Source organism: Salmo salar, chromosome 02 (assembly GCF_965601325.2).
Source record: "Salmo salar chromosome 02, fSalSal1, whole genome shotgun sequence".
NCBI classification, from domain to species: domain Eukaryota; kingdom Metazoa; phylum Chordata; class Actinopteri; order Salmoniformes; family Salmonidae; genus Salmo; species Salmo salar.
The window spans coordinates 95,499,118-95,517,491 of record NC_138292.1 but is presented as its reverse complement, the minus strand read 5'-3'; the positions used below and the strand labels follow the sequence as shown (position 1 = coordinate 95,517,491).

The 18,374-nt window shown below is 40.6% G+C and overlaps 1 long non-coding RNA gene across 1 annotated transcript; it reads left to right on the top strand.

The window, feature by feature from the left end:
• The first annotated feature begins 976 nt into the window (after positions 1-976).
• LOC145863602 (uncharacterized) lies at positions 977-16,811 on the top strand. Its single transcript, XR_014382472.1, has 2 exons — positions 977-1,522; positions 13,925-16,811. It is a non-coding gene; the product is annotated as an uncharacterized LOC145863602 (long non-coding RNA).
• Positions 16,812-18,374: the final 1,563 nt, after the last annotated feature.

Genomic DNA, 18,374 nt, shown 5'->3' with positions numbered 1-18,374 from the left:
TCAATTAAGAACAAATTCTTGTTTTCAATGGTGACCTATGAACAGTGGCTTAACTGCCTTGTTCAGGGGCAGAACAACAGATTTGTACCTTGTCAGCTCAGGGATTTGAACTTGCAACCTTTTGGTTACTAGTCCAACGCTCTAACCACTTGGCTACCCTGCTGCCTCTGGCAGTTTTGTTCAAAGTCATGTGATACGTGGCATAGAAAAGTCCAATCTTAGGAGAGTACATGGGAGGCACTATACTGTGTATCTGCAGGTGTCTATCTGGTCAAAACCACTGATACAGGTGCCCCTCCACCCTCTGGTGGGATGGATCATGTCTACAGAGAAACCTAGATTCAAATACTTAGATGTGTGTGTATTGGGTATATGTTGTGAAATTGTTAGATATTACTTGTCAGATATTACTGCACTGTCGGAGATAGATACACAAGCATTTCGCTACACCCACATTAATATCTGCTAAACATGTGTATGATAAAATGTGATTGGATTTTTATTTGAAATAAACGTCCTATTTATCAAAGGTGCTTTTTTCTGGGGTCAAAATGACTCCAAAGGATTTGAATTAAAAGTCAATTTTGATAAAGAAACACTAAACCATGATTTATATATATTAAAAACAAGTTGTTTGACAAAGTCATTAAAAATTGGAAGAATTGAATGAACCACATTTTGGCTATGATAAAAGATATGCCTCTGGGGTCAAAATGATCCATGTCAGAAGTATGGTTCAATGCAAATATGTAGTGGGTGTAAAGTTTGTTTTAAATTCTCACTCATTAAAAACAAATCAATCAACACATGCTTCTCTTTAAACGACTTAATATAATATTAAACTTTTCTGAAATAAATGAAAAATAAACGTTTGGTTCCTCAACTGCGTTGCCCTCCAGTCAGCAGATGGCGATGTGCGTCTTTTAGGTTCAGGCGATGCTGCCAGTGTGACGTATAATCTAGTGGACGGGACGCTCCTTCAACAACAACAGTTAGTCAGACACCTCGGTCGCTTTCTAGCAAACATAGCTACAACATTCACGCTCTTTACACTGGTTTGGTGTATATTAGTCGCAGTGTTTTAAACACACTTCTGTTGTATGTACTTGTTGGCCCATTTAATTATATATTTACGTTGTTTGTCAGCTAGCTGGTTTGCTAAGTTAGCTTAGAACTAGGCTAGTTGCTAATGCTAGCTAGCTAACATCTCCGACCATGAGTTCACTAAGCTACTCTCCTCCTGCTATAGACGAGATGGTCTGCTGGACAGTGAAAGAGGAGGAGGAAGAGAAAGATGTTACAATACAAAAACAAGTAGAGTGTGAAGCTGTTACCGTGAAAGAAGAAGAAGAGAAAGACGTAACTGTGAAAGAAGAGGAAGACTCGTTCAGAGTGAAAGAGGATGTTACAGTAAAAGAAGAGGAGGAAGAGGAGGATGCAGTTTTTGGAGTGAAAGAGGAGGAGGGGGAGATGACTGTCACATTGTAGGAAGAAGAGGAGGTTGGAGATCTGTTTAACACCAGTAAGTACCGTCTCTGCAGTCGTTGAACCAATATGCAGTAAAGGGGTTCTACACTTTAATGTTGTTCTGTAGGAATGGCTGAAGCTACACTGTAACGTGTAGAACATCAAGAGTGGACCATCAACAAAACGTTAACAATTGATCAAATGCATCCAATGACAATGCCTGAAATACTGTAGTCCTCAATATCTCCTATTAGATTAGCCCAAGATGTTCTCTTAAAGGGGCAATCAGCAGTTGTTACATCCATTTTGGGACTTATACATTAATGATATGTACCCATTGTTTCTTGAAGAAATCCCTTATAAATGCCTCATGAGCTTAGTTCAACTGTCGTACCCCATCAGAACCCAAAATATAAGCTTTTTTTAACTCCAATGTTTGTCAGTAAATATAAACAAACACTGTATATCCTCAAAACATGGTTAAAACTAGAATGTTGATATCATGGATGGTTACATTTCTCCAGCCCCATCCCTCAGCTTTTTACCGAAACGGGCAGGGAGTACGCTTTGTTATTGTTTCTACTGCTGATTGCTGCCCCCGTTACTCCTCAAGGTCCAAGGACTGTATGTTATTTTCAGAGGTAGACTGGCTCTGGCAGCTAAAATAGTCAAATATTCCATCATCAAATCAAATTTATTTATATAGCCCTTCTTACATCAGCTGATATCTCAAAGTGCTGTACAGAAACCCAGCCAAAAACCCCAAACAGCAAGCAATGCAGGTGTAGAAGCACAGTGGCTAGGAAATACTCCCTAGAAAGGCCAAAACCTAGGAAGAAACCTAGAGGAACCAGGCTATGAGGGGTGGCCAGTCCTTTTCTGGCTGTGCCGGGTGGAGATTATAACAGAACATGGCCAAGATGTTTAAATGTTCATAAATGACCAGCATGGTCAAATAATAATAATCACAGTAGTTGTCGAGGGTGCAACATGTCAGCACCTCAAGAGTAAATGTCAGTTGGCTTTTCATAGCCAATCATTGAGAGTATCTCTACCGCTCCTGCTGTCTCTAGAGAGTTGAAAACAGCAGGTCTGGGACAGGCAGCATGTTCGGTGAACAGGTCAGGGTTCCAAAGCTGCAGGCAGAACAGTTGAAACTGGAGCAGCAGCACGGCCAGGTGGACTGGGGACAGCAAGGAGTCATCATGCCAGGTAGTCCTGATGCATGGTCCTAGGGCTCAGGTCCTCCGAGAGAGAGAGTAAGAAAGAAAAAAAGAAAGAGAGAGAATTAGAGAGAGCATACTTAAATTCACACAGGACACCGGATAAGACAGGAGAAATACTCCAGATATAACAGACTGACCCTAGACCCCCGACACAAACTACTGCAGCATAAATACTGGAGGCTGAGACAGGGGGGTCAGGAGACACTGTGGCCCATCCGACGATTCCCCCTGACAGGGCCAAACAGGCAGGATATAACCCTACCCACTTTGCCAAAGCACAGCCCGCACACCACTAGAGGGATATCTTCAACCACCAACTTACCATCCTGAGACAAGGCCGAGTATAGCCCACAAAGATCTCCGCCACGGCACAACCCAAGGGGGGGTGCCAACCCAGACAGGAAGACCACGTCAGTGACTCAACCCACTCAAGTGACGCACCCCTCCTAGGGACGGCATGGAAGAACACCAGTAAGCCAGTGACTCAGCCCCTGTAATAGGGTTAGAGGCAGAGAATCCCAGTGGAGAGAGGGGAACCGGCCAGGCAGAGACAGCAAGGGCGGTTCGTTGCTCCAGAGCCTTTCCGTTCACCTTCACACTCCTGGGCCAGACTACACTCAATCATAGGACCTACTGAAGAGATGAGTCTTCAGTAAAGACTTAAAGGTTGAGACCGAGTCTGCGTCTCTCACATGGGTAGGCAGACCATTCCATAAAAATGGAGCTCTATAGGAGAAAGCCCTGCCTCCAGCTGTTTGCTTAGAAATTCTAGGGACAATTAGGAGGCCTGCGTCTTGTGACCGTAGCGTACGTGTAGGTATGTACGGCAGGACCAAATCGGAAAGATAGGTAGGAGCAACCCCATGTAATGCTTTGTAGGTTAGCAGTAAAACCTTGAAATCAGCCCTTGCCTTAACAGGAAGCCAGTGTAGGCTAGCACTGGAGTAATATGATCAAATGTTTTGGTTCTAGTCAGGATTCTAGCAGCCGTATTTAACACTAACTGAAGTTTATCTAAATATGAATCGATTCTCAATTGCGATAAGTTTCTAGAAACATAAATCACTGTACTTTCATATCACATCAAAATCATTTCACACAATACTTTCATATCACATCGTAACAAGTAACGCCCCAAACGGTAAACCAAATTAGTTTCTCGTAATTTCTCCTTCCTTCGGGCTTCTTTTTCTTCTTTGGACTTTATATGGCGGTTGGCAACCAACTTTAAGGTGCATTTACCACCACCAACTGGACTGGGGTGTGGACCTCAGTTCATCTTTCAATCACCCACATGGGTATATACCAAGACAGTCGTGAAGAGGGCACAACAAAACCTTTTCCATGGGTCCCCAGATCCTCAAAAGCTAATACAGCTGCACCATCGAGAGCATCCTGACCGGTTGCATCACCGCCTGGTATGGCAACTGCTCGGCATCTGACCATAAGGCGCTACAGAGGGTAGTGCGAACGGCCCAGTACATCACTGTGGCCAAGCTTCCTGCCATCCAGGACCTATATAATAGGCGGTGTCAGAGGAAAGCCCATAAAATTGTCAGAGACTCCAGTCACCCAAGTTTTAAACAGTTTTCTCTGCCACCGCACTGCAAGCGGTACCGGAGCGCCAAGTCTAGGACCAAAAGCCTCCTCAACAGCTTCTACCCCCAAGCCATAAGACTGCTGAACAATTCATAAAATCGCCACTGGACAATTTACATTGACCCCCCCACCCCCCTCACTTTTGTGCACTGCTGCTACTCGCTGGTTGTTTGTTACCTATGCATAGTCACTACGCCTCTACCTTCATGTACAGATTACCTCAACTAGCCTGTACCCCCACACACTGACTCGGTACTGGTGCCCCCTGTATATAGCCTGGTTATTTTTAATCTTATTGTGTTACTTTTTATTTTAGTCTACTTTGTGTCTTGGACCGCTGCGCCACTCAGGAGCCCCAAAATCATGTTCTAGTGCTGTCCCCAATTAGAGTCATCTGTTATTTCTACCAATCGATTGGTTGAAATGTTATGTGTATTTTTCCATATATAGACACACCTCATGTGTTTTAATAAAATCAACTGTATGTACTGAACTGGTCTGATGCTTTAAGCTGTTTGATCAAATAATTAAGACACACAAATGACTGGAGGGAGCCAGAGATCAAGATAACCTAACCAGAAGGAGAAGAATTCTGCCGTTATGCTCCTATAGTTTCCGGTAATGGGCTACACCAGCGGTCGTTATGCTCCTATAGTTTCCGGTAATGGGCTACACCAGCGGTCGACAACCTTTTCCATTTGGAGTGGCAAGTTATCTCACCGTTTCTACCAACCTGCGTGCCAGTTATGATTTTCATATGCACATTTTACTGGAACAGTTTCATTTAATTTATAATAGTATCTCAAAATCATTGTCTGTGATTAATCTACATTCTATCTAAATGAAAATTATACAAATCTAAAAGTAACTTTTATTGCCATTGCCATCTATGTAAAAAAAACGCAAGTAAAACTAAATGCATGCCATTCAATCGATCACTGCCCGCACCTGCTCGCCCGTCCAGCATCACTACTCTGGATGGTTCTGACTTAGAATACGTGGAAAACTACAAATACCTGGGTGTCTGGTTAGACTGTAAACTCTCCTTCCAGACTCACATTAAGCTTCTCCAATCCAAAATTATATCGAGAATCGGCTCCCTATATCGCAACAAAGCATCCTTCACTCATGCTGCCAAACATACCCTCGTAAAACTGACCATCCTACCGATCCTCGACTTCGGTGATGTCATTTATAAAATAGCCTCCAACACTCTACTCAACAAATTGGATGCAGTCTATCACAGTGCCATCCGTTTGGTCACCAAAGCCCCGTACACTACCCACCATTGCGACCTGTACGCTCTCGTTGGTTGGCCCTCGCTTCATACTCGTCGCCAAACCCACTGGCTACAGGTTATCTACAAGTCTCTGCTAGGTAAAGCTCCGCCTTATCTCAGCTCACTGGTCACCATAGCAGCACCCACCCGTAGCACGCGCTCCAGCAGGTATATCTCACTGGTCACCCCCAAAGCCAATTCCTCCTTTGGTCGTCTTTCCTTCCAGTTCTCTGCTGCCATTGACTGGAACGAACTGCAAAAATCTCTGAAGCTGGAGACTCATATCTCCCTCACTAGCTTTAAGCACCAGCTGTCAGAGCAGCTCACAGATCACTGCACCTGTACATAGCCCATCTGTAAACAGCCCATCTATCTACCTACCTCATCCCCATACTGTATTTATTTATTTATCTTGCTCCTTGGCACCCCAGTATCTCTACTTGCACATTCATCTTCTGCACATCTACCATTCCAGTGTTTAATTGCTATATTATAATTACTTCGCCACCATGGCCTGTTTATTGCCTTAACTTACCTCATTTGCACTCACTGTATATAGACTTTTTGTTTTCTTTTGTTCTACTGTATTATTGACTGCATGTTTTGTTTATTCTATGTGTAACTATGTGTCGAATTGCTATGCTTTATCTTGGCCAGGTCGCAGTTGCAAATGAAAAGTTGTTCTCAACTAGCCTACCTGGTTAAATAAAGGTGAAATGTAAAAAAAAAAGTAAAAATTTAAAAACATCACAAATAGTACGGTTAGTATGAGTATTCTAACACAGCTAATGACTTATCAACAGCTCTAACAATTTGACCCCCACAGGAAATCTACACTGGCAGTTATAGAAAGACCCATTTACTATATAACCATTGATTCATGAAGAATATAACTTATAAATGCCTCAAATGTTTCAACTTTATTACCCCACCAGAAACCAAAACATAAGCTCGTATAATGCCATTGTTTGTAAACAAGCACTGTATAGCCTTGAAATCTTGTTTAAAACAATAATTTTGACCTTATGGATGGCCAGTGCTTGTATTTATAGTGTAGTCAATTCAGGGGGTAGTCCTGGGCTGAACTCAAACCTGGGTCCAGCAACTGTCAAGCCAACAACTTATAACTGTTACGCCAAGATGTCTGAACTTCTTGACGAGGTCGTTAGGTTTTGGGTTATGGTTTCTACAATAGCTTTCTCTATGAATTTGAGAGTAGTTACATTTCTCCAGCCCCCATTCCTCAGCTGTTTACCAAACCAAGTCTCAGGGCTGACAATGTTTTGCTATTTAAATCCTAGGTTACCCGTATAAAATAGCCACACATCTATCAACCAATCTGTAGTTCATACAATAACAAATCTGTCATTCCACCACTAGTTTGGTTATAAGATGATGATGGGGCTGGAGAAATGTAACTACTCTCAAATTCATAGACAGACCTATGAATGCAAGGACTGACCATCCATGATATCAACATTATAGTTTTAACCATGTTGAGGCTATACAGTGTTGATTTACATTGTTTCTAAACATTGGAGTAAAAAAAGCTTATTTAGGGTTATGATGGGGTACAACAGTTGAACTAAGCTCATGAGGCATGTGTTATATTCTTCAAGAATCAATGGCTATAAATAAATCATTTAAAAAGTCTAAATATGGATGTAGCTATTGCAGATTTCCCCTTTAACACCAAACATCAGTTAAACAACTGCAGAGTTTGTGCCTCTGTATTTAATACAGTATTTACTAGTGTTAATCAGGGAACGGTTTCTCAAAACCATCTTATGGCTAAGTTCATCATTAGAACCATTGGACGCCTTAAGATGCGTTTGGGAAACCGGGCCCAGATGTCCAGTTTCCTCCTCTTCTTCCACCTCCTTTTTGGATGTGACAGTCATCTCCCCCTCCTCCTCTTTTACTCCAAAAACTGCATCCTCCTCTTTCTCTTCCTCTTCTTTTACTGTAACATCCTCCTCCTCTTTCACTCTGAACGCGTCTTCCTCTTCTTTAACTGAAACGTCTTTCTCTTCTTCTTTCACTGTAACAGCCTCACCCTCTACTTGTTTTTGTAATTCAACAGCCTCCTCTTCCTCCTCCTCTTTGACGAGAGCCTCTTTCTCCGTCCAGCAGACCTCTTCTTTAGCAGGAGGAGAGTAGCTCAGTGAACTCATGGTTGGGGATGTTAGCTAGCTAGGCTAATGCTAATTTAAACAGCCCGCTAGCTAACTAATAACACCGTAAATATGAAATTAAATCGGATAACTAACTAAACGACAGAAATCTAAAGACTTTTATTGGTTCGGCTATTTTGGTTAGCAAGCTACCGAGGTGGCTGACTAACTGTTGCTACTGTTGGAAGAAGCGTTCCGTCCACTAGATTATACGTCACACCAACAGCATTACCTTAAATTCCCAGACCGCCATCTGTTGACTGGAGTGGGTAACGCAGCTGAGTAAAATGTTTATTTCATTTTCAGACAAAGTCGAAAGTGTAGGAAGCATGAGTTTTTACTCACCAGTGTAACAACACAGTGTTGTTAAAGACTTTAGTAACTGAGTTGTAGTCACAATCTGGTTCCCTATAAGGACAAACAGTTATGATTTAATGTTATTACATATTTATTATATAACATAATATACACTACTGGTCAAAGGTCTTAGAAAACCTTTTCTACATAGTAGAATAATAGTGAAGACATCAAAACTATGAAATAACACCTATGGAATTATGTATTAACCAAAGAAAAGTGTTACACAATTGAAAATATATTTTATATTCTTCAAATAGCCACGCTTTGCCTTATTGACAGCTTTGCACACTCTTGGCATTCTCTTAACCAGCTTCACCTGGAATGCTTTTCCAACAGTCTTGAAGGAGTTCCCACATATGCTTAGCACTTGTTGGCTGCTTTTCCTTCACTCTGCGGTCCGATTCAGTGAGCCGTCAGTTGGACTCATTTCTCAACTTGTCCACCTGACCCGTCAAATAGTAATTAAAGTAATATGCAATGTCAGGTGGTTTTGGTAATGAATGTTAAAATGGGTAGGAATTCAAACATGTCTGCCACTTGTGTTGAATCAAAGTTGTCCATAGATGTTTTCCATCAGCCTTGATTTAGTGATGATAATATCCTTTATTTTTACCTTGGTCACCAGATGTATTCATTTACAATAACTGGTCTAGCTTGGTCACTAGATGTATTCATTTACAATAACTGGTCTAGCTTGGTCACTAGATGTATTCATTTACAATAACTGATCCAGCTTGGTCACTAGATGTATTCATTTACAATAACTGGTCTAGCTTGGTCACTAGATGTATTCATTTACAATAACTGGTCTAGCTTGGTCAATAGATGTATTCATTTACAATAACTGGTCCAGCTTGGTCACTAGATGTATTCATTTACAATAACTGGTCCATCTTGGTCACTAGATGTATTAATCTACAATAACTGGTCTAGCTTGGTCACTAGATGTATTAATCTACAATAACTGGTCTAGCCTGGTCAATAGATGTATTCATTTACAATAACTGGTGCAGCTTGGTCACTAGATGTATTCATTTACAATAACTGGTCCAGCTTGGTCACTAGATGTATTAATCTACAATAACTGGTCTAGCTTGGTCACTAGATGTATTAATCTACAATAACTGGTCTAGCTTGGTCACTAGATGTATTCATTTACAATAACTGGTCTAGCTTGGTCACTAGATGTATTCATTTACAATAACTTTGCTCATCAGACAGATCTGTCCCCTACCTTTTTGGTTTCATTACGTTGAACTGTTCCATTTCTTCTTTCATACTTTAGGATCAGTCTTTGGCATATGAGTCCTGACTGAACCTCTTGTAGGGCCTTAAGTTACTTTAGGATCAGCCTTTGGTATATGAGTCCTGGCTGAACTTCTTGTAGGGCCTTGGGTAGATTACTTTAGGATCAGCCTTTGGTATACGAGTCCTGACTGAACCTCTTGTATTGACCCCAAAATATATTTTTTTTTTGTGAAGGAATATTGTGAAACACGATCATTCCACTATTAATGCAGATATTACCGAGATTTTCTTAATTTAAAAAAATTAAATTCTAATTGTAGCTCCTTTAACCTGTTATGGATAGGGGGCAGTATTTTCACGGCCAGATAAAAATACGTACCTGATTTAATCTGGTTATTACTCCTGCCCAGAAACTAGAATATGCATATAATTATTAGCTTTGGATAGAAAACACTCCAATTTTTCTAAAACTGTTTGAATGGTGTCTGTGAGTATAACAGAACTCAAATGGCAGGCCAAAACCTGAGAAGATTCTGTACAGGAAGTACCCTGTCTGACCATTTCTTGGCCTTCTTGATCATCTCTATCCAAAACTGGGGATCTCTGCGGTAACGTGACATTTTCTCAGGCTCCCATAGGCTCTCAGAAGGTGCCAAAAGGTGGACTGATGACTTTGCAGGCCATGGCTGAAAAACAGTAGCACCTTTTGTAAGTGGTCTATCAGAGGACAATGAGAATGGCGCACGCGTGCACGAGCCGACTCCATGTTTACATTTTCAGTCTTTGAACGAAAATCACGACTCCCGGTCGGAATATTATCGCTTTTTTACGAGGAAAATAACATAAAAATGGATTTTAAACAGCGTTTGACATGCTTCGAAGTACGGTAATGGAATATTTTGAATTTTTTTGTCACGAAACGCGCCGTGCGCGTGACCCTTCGTCACCCTTCTTATAGTGTCTTGAACGCACAACAAAATGCCGCTATTTGGATATAACTATGGATTATTTGGAACCAAACCAACATTTGTTATTGAAGTAGAAGTCCTGGGAGTGCATTCTGACGAAGAACAGCAAAGGTAATCCAATTTTTGTTATAGTAAATCTGAGTTTGGTGAGTACAAAACTCTGTGGGTGTCAAAATAGCTAGCCTGTGATGGCGAGCTATCAACTCTGAATATTGCAAAATGTGCTTTCACCGAAAAGCAATTTTAAAATCGGACACCGCGATTGCATAAAGGAGTTCTGTATCTATAATTCTTAAAATAATTGTTATGTTTTTTGTGAACGTTTATCGTGAGTAATTTAGTAAATTCACCGGAAGTGTTCGGTGGGAATGCTAGTTCTGAACGTCACATGCTAATGTAAAAAGCTGGTTTTTGATATAAATATGAACTTGATTGAACAAAACATGCATGTATTGTATAACATAATGTCCTAGGCGTGTCATCTGATGAAGATCATCAAAGGTTAGTGCTGCATTTAGCTGTGGTTTTGTTTTTTGTGACATTATATGCTAGCTTGAAAAATGGGTGTCTGATTATTTCTGGCTGGGTACTCTGCTGACATAATCTAATGTTTTGCTTTCGCTGTAAAGCCTTTTTGAAATCGGACAGTGTGGTTAGATAAAGGAGAGTCTTGTCTTTAAAATGGTGTAAAATAGTCGGATAATCTGATTGTCGAGGAGTTTGTATTTCGCGCCACGCCCGTCATTGGATATTGGAGCAGGTGTTCCGCTAGCGGAACGTCTAGATGTAAGAGGTTTTAACTTAGACCCAAAATGTATTTGCTATAATGTGTGTCTGAGGACGTATGACTTGACCTTCGCCTCCCCAGCCTGTTGGGGAGTTGCAAAGATGAGACAAGATTGAAATTGAGGAAAAAAACGTGGGTAAAATTATATTTATATTAAAAAAAAGGATTTAAAAAAAAGGTTGATCCCAACGTGGCAATAAACAGCAGGCAAAGTGACCGTGTCACAATGGCACAGGGCCCAGATATCCAGTTTCATCCTCTTCATCTTCTTCCAATGTGACAGTCATCTCCTCCTCCTCCTCTTTCACCCCAAAAACTGCATCCTCCTCTTTCTCTTCCTCTTCTTCTTTCACGGTAACAGCCTCACTCTCTACTTGTTTTTGTATTGAAACAGCCTCCTCTTCCTTCTCCTCTTTCACGACAACGTTCAGCCACAGACCCTCTTTCTCCGTCCAGCAGACCTCTTCTTTAGCAGGAGGAGAGTTGTTTAGTGAACTCATGGTCGGGGATGTTAGCTAGCTAGGCTAATGCTAACTTAACCAGCCCGCTAGCTGATCAATAACAAAACACTGTAAATATGAAATTAAATCGGATAACTAACTCGACGACAGAAGTGGGTTTAAAACACAGTTGCTAATATACACTAAAGCGTCTAAAGAGCTTTATTGGTTCGGCTATTTTGTCTAGCAAGCTACCGAGGAGGCTGAATCACTGTTGCTGCTGTTGAAAGAAGCGTTCCGTCCACTACATTATACGTCACACCAACAGCATTACCTTAAATTCACAGACCGCCATCTGCTGACTGGAGTGGGTAACGCAGTTGATTAAAATGTATACTTTATTTTCAGACAAGTTTGATTGTAGGAAGATTTTTTTACTCACCAGTGTAACAACACAGTGTGGTTAAAGACTTAGTAAGCTAGTTGTAGTCACGATCTGGTTCCCTATAAGTACAAACAGTTATGTTTTTGCGTTATTACAAATGTATTGTAATGAAACAGCAGGGAGCAGGTCTCGAACCTTCGACCTTCAAGCCCGAAGTCCAGCGCGCTATCGACTGTGCCGCAAAAGCTCGAACGGCAGAGTCAATATCCGCGCTTATAAACCCAGGGTCGTTACAGTATTAACTTATTTAGGGAAATCTTCTAAACTACCCACAATGCACTATTTTCCGACGTCATATGTATTATCAACTCTATGCTACCGAGTTTGTATGCCAGTGTAACGGTGAAATGCACTCATATGCAACCTGTAAATGGAGGTTCTTTTTGCTGTCAGCCTATGAGAACTCCCCAGAGTTTTCCCCCATGGTGGTGAATTAGTGAATAGACACAGAGCTTAATGTGAGTTACCTTGAGTAGCACTCCTGATCTTGTCCTAATAGTGTGCTGTAATATTCAGAATACATTGTGAAAAACTAAAATCTTCTCTCACCATTTTTGCTCCAAGCAGATATACTACTGTAACAGGGGTCGTCTAAAGGGGACCAAGGCACCGCGTGTAGAGTGCTCATATTTACTTTATTAAGGAAACACTTAACAAAACCACCACCAACAGTTCCGTCAGGTAACCCATACAAAATGAGAAACAACTACCCACAAACACACTAGAAAAAGCCCCAACTTAAATATGATCTCCAATTAGAGGTAACGAGGACCAGCTGCCTCCAATTGGAGATCAACCCCAAAAACAACAACATAGAAATAGAAAAACTAGAACTTAAACATAGACATAGAAAACCACCCAAAAACACCCCCTGTCACGCTCTGCCCACACTACTATAGAAAATGACATCTTACAAGGGTCAGGATGTGACAACTACATCCATAACTAGTGGTTTCCTCATTACCAGATATACTACATCCATAACTATCGGTTTCCTCATTACCAGATATACTACATCCATAACTAGTGGTTTCCTCATTACCAGATATACTACATCCATAACTAGTGGTTTCCTCATTACCAGATATACTACATCCATAACTAGTGGTTTCCTCATTAGCAGATATACTACATCCATAACTATTGGTTTCCTCATTACCAGATATACTACATCCATAACTAGTGGTTTCCTCATTAGCAGATATACTACATCCATAACTATTGGTTTCCTCATTACCAGATATACTACATCCATAACTAGTGGTTTCCTCATTACCAGATATACTACATCCATAACTAGTGGTTTCCTCATTACCAGATATACTACATCCATAACTAGTGGTTTCCTCATTACCAGATATACTACATCCATAACTACTGGTTTCCTCATTACCAGATATACTACATCCATAACTAGTGGTTTCCTCATTACCAGATATACTACATCCATAACTAGTGGTTTCCTCGTTACCAGATATACTACATCCATAACTAGTGGTTTCCTCGTTACCAGATATACTACATCCATAACTAGTGGTTTCCTCGTTACCAGATATACTACATCCATAACTAGTGGTTTCCTCATTACCAGATATACTACATCCATAACTAGTGGTTTCCTCATTAGCAGATATACTACATCCATAACTAGTGGTTTCCTCATTACCAGATATACTACATCCATAACTGGTGGTTTCCTCATTAGAATGGAGGAGTTTCTACAACCAAATTACGTGTGCATCGCTGCAATTTTAGCAAACACAGAAAGGGGCCTATATTGGAGGCCAAAAGTTATCTGGCACACTGCTTAGGTCTTGACTGTTGTACAACTTCATGGGTACTCTCTGGTCATACCTTTTTACCTCAAATAAACAGTGGATTTCTGCTGTTGTGGGCATTTAACCATCTGTATGACTTTGTTGTTCATACAGGAGAGAGATGTGACTATCGTGGATCCTCTGGGGAGCCTCAACAACCTCATGATGCTGAAGAGGCAGAGAAGAATCTCTCCAGATCAGAACACCTCAATAATCACCTGCAGAGACCCACAGGGAAGAGAACTCACTGCTGCTGACTGTGGGAAGAGATTCAACTCATCATGCATTAAAATTCATCAGAGAATCCACACAGGAGAGAAGCCTTATATCTGTGGTCAATGTGGGAAGAGTTTTACCGCATCTGGCTCTCTGACTTTACACCAGAGAACACACACAGGAGAGAAACCTTATATCTGTGGTCAATGTGGGAAGAGTTTTAGTCGATCTAGCCATCTGACAGTGCACCAGAGAATACACACAGGAGAGAAACCTTATAGCTGTGCTCAATGTGGGAAGAGGTTTATTACATCTAGTGATCTGACTAAACACCAGAGAACACACAGAGGAGAGAAATCTCTTAGCTGTGACCAGAGATAATCTGATAAAAGATCTCTGATCAAATATCAGAAAATACATGAAGGAGTTGTTTCATGATTTCAATGAATTAATGTCACAATGTAGAATGTTTTAACATTGTAGTAGGAGTATTTTAATAGTGTCACAATGTAGAACCCTAAACGTTTGTCCCCTGTTCTATTGATTTCAACATGATATGTATATTAGCCTCAGGGGGAAAATACAGGCTCTGAAATGGAAGAGTACTATTTATGAGATTTAATAAAAAAGTGACTAACAAAAAAAGAGTTGTGTTACACTTACCACGTTGGTGACGCACTTGAATCAAAATGTATCTGGCTGTTTTCTACAAATTGTCCTCTAACCAGTGATGTACACATTATTCCCAGATTCCGTGTGGTTTTTGAGCTGTTCGTTTTAACAGGACTTGCAACTTCATCTCCCTCCTGTCAAACAAATGATTTTAGCATGATATTGATGATAAGTGTTGTGTTCCTTTGTTTAGCGACCCCTACATTTAAATGCATCACTCCAAAATGTAGCTGACTGTCTTCTGCAGGTTGTCCTCTAACCAGTGAGGTAAAAGATATCTCCCATTTCCATGTGTTTTTTTAGTTGTTAGTTTCAACATCACGTACAACCTGATTTCCCCCCTAATCGATATCAGTGATTTATTGCTACTTATCAAAACAACAGCTGTTTTGGTGCTTGTGCAGTTTATAAGGAGCTTGTTTTAAAAAATACAAGTAATATGATTATTGTGGCAGATGTTTGTGTATATAGCACATGTTATGTTTAGGTTTTCAATTTATCACAAACTGTTTCTGCATATTGGTTATTGATTTGGACACGTTAAAACTGTGTTTTGACATCGGGGATATCCCATCTAGCAACATGTAATTGAAAAGACTTCGAAAATAAGACTATGCAACCAAATATTTCATATTTACATGTCATGTAACATTTAGTAATCATAATTATTTATGTAACCAACTGACAATTTTTCGGTACAATTATATTGACATTGTTATCCTGCTTTTAGAATATCAGGGTTCATTCTCAGATGTGCCAACCCAAATGTACTAGAGCATGACATTGGGGACTGGGCCCCGATCCAACAACATGCCTATCTAGTGAACCCTGAAAAGAGAGAGAAGCTCCGCAGTGAGGTGGAAAGTTACTACGGATATTGCCGGAGTTTCCTCTTGAAATCAGACATGTCCGTGGTAAGGTCAACTTGGTTGCTGATTGTCTCAAGGGTGGGCAGTCAAAAAGTTTTGTGTTTTGCATTTAGCCAGTCCGTTGCCATTTATTTTGACTGCATGTTTTTCCGTATTGGAGATGAGTTTTGTTTGGGCTCGTTCCAAGGAGACGAGAGTTCTAGAAGCTAGTGGGATTTAGGATTCTATAGAAAGAAAAAGGAGAAACAAATAATACTATTGTATCTTATTTAGAAATACGTGTTTTTTTCTTGTTTTTAATTGTTGACAGGCAGTAGACACCATGTTTATATTGTAGGAGGTGAAGCATTGTAGTTGATTATAATGTGAAATGGAAGTTGTTTTCTGTTGGTGGTGAGCAAATTTGTCCAAAAGAAATATAGGATATATTTGTTGTCTTAAGGGGGAAGGTGTTACAGGCTTTGGTTTTTCCATTTATGTTTTGAGGTTGGACTTTAGCACGTCTAGCTCGTTAGCACGTCTAGCTCGTTAGCACGTCTAGCTCGTTAACACGTCTAGCTCGTTAGCACGTAGGACGCATTGATTGGTGTCACCTCGTTAGTCAGTATGTGTTACACCTGTGCTGGCTTGTCCATCTCGTTAGTGGGAAGGTGTTTCACCTGAGCTGGTCCAGGTTCTATTTAAGAGTGTCTGGCCCAGTGCTCCAGTTGTCTTGATACATGTGGAGAGGCAACACCTTTAGTTGCTCCACCTTTTTGGTTTACTTCCTGTCTTTAAGTTTGGTGTGGGTTTTTCTTTTGTTTGTCTCTTCTTGGGCAGATTTAGTGGGTCTCATGGTGGGTGTTTTTTAGATCCCAGTTGTTGTTACTAGTCAACTTTCAGTGGACACCCCCATAGTGTCTTTCAGAACCCTCCTAAAACCCCACCTTTTTAGTTGTGGTTGTTGTCAATGACTCTTTGTTAGTTCTCTCTTCTATTTAAGGGACATTTCTGGTTTCCTGCTGGGGAATGTAACAACAAACAATGTAGTAAAACAAGCTGATATTTTGGGTTGGATGTTGCATCCAATTAATATTTTAATCTATGGCATTTCCTTGGAATGTTTGAGTCTTTCAGTTAATCTTTTTTATCTTATGTTTGTTGTGGTAAATATTTGTTTATTTTCATAGTTTTTTCCGGTGAAGCCATTGTGTTGCATCCATGTCTGAAATTTGCTATATAAATAAAGCTTGATTTGATTTTAACATATTGCAAAACAAATGAACCCAATGACTGACCAATCAACAGACTCCTGGTCAATCTTAGTATGAAAACAGATCATTCCCACTTTTCCAGCCTGCTGAAGGCGTGGTGGAGTGGTAAACACCACCCCCGGCTCTACCAGGGGCTTGAGGTGGTCTCCCATAGCTCTGCTTATGTCATGTTCTGTGGCCTTGCTGTTCCATTTCTTGACTGCCCCTGTAACACAGAAACACATTTAGTCATATTATATAAAACACTCAAAGTAATGGATATGGAGCATCTATGGCCTCAGTTACACCTGGAACCTAAATGTGACTTCTGATCACTCCAAGCTGCATTAGGTTCAGATCTACCAGGATGGGCCTTTGACATAGTCTGGACGCAGTCAGACCACTGAATATGCATAAGCAATGTAAAGAGATGGGGTGAATGAGTGGGGAAAAATACATTTGACACAAATTACCTTCAGAAATCAAATGTTGTTGGTCACATACAGGGGTTCAGCAGATGTTATTGCAGGTGTAGTGAAATGCTTGTCCTTCTAGTTCCCACAGTGCAGCAATATCTAACAATTAATATCTAACAATTTCACAACAAATACCTAATACACACAAATCTAAGGTAAGGAATGGAATTAGGAATATATAAATATATGGATAAACAATGTCAGAGCAGCATAGACTGAGATACAGTTTATACATATGAGATGAGAAATGATATGTAAACATTATTAAAGGGCCAATGATTTCATGATGCCTGTTTAACAGTCTGATGGCCTGGAGATAGAAGCTGTTTTTCAGCCTCTCTGTGTTAGTGATGCCTGTTTAACAGTCTGATGGCCTGGAGATAGAAGCTGTTTTTCAGCCTCTCTGTGTTAGTGATGCCTGTTTAACAGTCTGATGGCCTTGAGATAGAAGCTGTTTTTCTGTCTTTCGGTCTCAGCTTTGATGCACCTGTACTGACCTCGCCTTCTGGATGATAGCAGGCTGAACAGGCAGTGGCTCGGATAATAACAAAGAACAAATGTGTGTGCCTGAGGGGAAATTAACTTTCATACAGCCAAAAGGGGTGAGAAATTACACCCATATCAGAGGACAATTTGCACTAATGTAAATAAATATAGGTGATGGAACATATTCCCTTTTGCTGACGTGATGAACCACTAAGGGGACATAAATATTTACCATCTAAATCATGTGTGACCTCTCACCTCTCTGGCTGTAGAAGTGTTCTTCCTAACCAGTCCCTCAACAGCTCTCTGACTGAGCTCCACCCTCACTGGGTCTTCAGAGGAGAGGAAGGCTGAGGAGGGATGGAAGGATGAATGGATCAGTCAGTCAATAAAGTGTAGAGCTGCTGTTTATGCTGTCTGACAAAATCACTATTTTAGTAGTTCGTTAAAGTAAATAAGGCTTTATGACTGCTGAATACCAACTATCAATCACTTAGATCATGTATTTTCAGGTAGAGATACATCCTTGGGACGTCCCTAGCCCGTTGAAGTTGACATTTAAAATGGTTAAGGTAGGGGTTAAGGTTAGGGTTTAGGGTAGGGATGTCCCAAG